Source organism: Odocoileus virginianus, unplaced genomic scaffold (genome assembly GCF_023699985.2).
Source record: "Odocoileus virginianus isolate 20LAN1187 ecotype Illinois unplaced genomic scaffold, Ovbor_1.2 Unplaced_Scaffold_3, whole genome shotgun sequence".
Lineage (NCBI taxonomy): Eukaryota > Metazoa > Chordata > Mammalia > Artiodactyla > Cervidae > Odocoileus > Odocoileus virginianus.
This window is the reverse complement of record NW_027224265.1, coordinates 4,478,257-4,479,322: the sequence shown is the minus strand read 5'-3', so window position 1 is coordinate 4,479,322 and position 1,066 is coordinate 4,478,257. Positions and strand designations below refer to the sequence as shown.

The 1,066-nt window shown below is 53.0% G+C and overlaps 1 long non-coding RNA gene across 1 annotated transcript; it reads right to left on the bottom strand.

Moving 5' to 3' along the window:
• On the bottom strand, positions 1–840 carry LOC110142482 (uncharacterized). Its single transcript, XR_011485946.1, has 2 exons — positions 633–840; positions 1–328 (listed from the first exon to the last, which is right to left on the bottom strand). It is a non-coding gene; the product is annotated as an uncharacterized lncRNA (long non-coding RNA).
• Between the last annotated feature and the right edge of the window lie 226 nt (positions 841–1,066).

The following is a 1,066-nucleotide window of genomic DNA, read 5'->3' as shown; positions in this document are numbered from 1 at the left end:
TTTGGAACAGAGAAAGGTTTATTATAGGTTCATACAAGGAGTTGGGTGGCTCATGCCCCCAGGAACCCCGAAGTTACTAAAAGCTTTCAGCAAGCCCCTTTAAAAGCAAAAGGTGGGAGAGGGGCGTGGTAAGTTGTTGGAAGCTTCTTGGTGCCAGAGCCTTTGCTCTTGAAGTCAGGTCATGATCAGGTAATGATGTTCCTATAGTCTCCTACCAAACGATGTTATTCTCCGTCTTGACAAGAAGCAACAAGGTCCCAAGGCACAACTTTCGCTCTCCCAAGTTCTCAGTCCTGGCCAAGAGGAGGCAGATCTCAGCTGGCAGCTCCTGCAGGGCCAGGTTTCCACACTTTGCCCAGCTGTCAACTCTGAGGGAGCCAGGCACCAAATCAAACTGGCCCTCAGTCTCCTCAGACCACCCAAGTGGAAGAGACCAGGTCTCACAGACTGCGACCCAGGCAGTCACTGCTATTAGGTCACAGAGACAGGGATGGGGGAGAGATTCACCGCTGTCCTCAAGACCTGGGCCAAGGCTAGTGGAGGGCCTTAGTCAGGGCTCCAGAGCCCTGCAGGACATAGTCCCCAGTCTGTTCCCTGGACCCTCCAGGAGAAGGCCTGAATCTGCCTCTTACCTCACTCTCCACCTGATGACCACTGACCCTTGGCTGAATCACTTCCCTAATGGTCACTCATTGACAGTTGGTTTCTTGTTGGGGAGGGGGCCCACCGAGGCACTGACCAATGGCTGAACGAGACCTGTTGCCTAGTTACAGGATGCAGAGTAATGCGGCACAGCAACGGCTGCCTGCTAAGAGCTGTGCTCATCCTGCTCTGTTACAGTTGTTGTTTGGTCGCTCAGTCACGTCTGATTCTTTGTGACCCCATGGACTACAGCACGCCAGGCTTCCCTGTCCATCACCAACTCCCGGAGCTTGCTCAAACTCATGTCCATCAAGTCAGTGATACCATCCAACCATCTCATCCTCTGTCACCCCTTCTTCTCCTGCCTTCAGTCTTTCCCAGCATCAGGGTCTTTTCCAGTGAGTTAGTTCTTTGCATCAGGTGG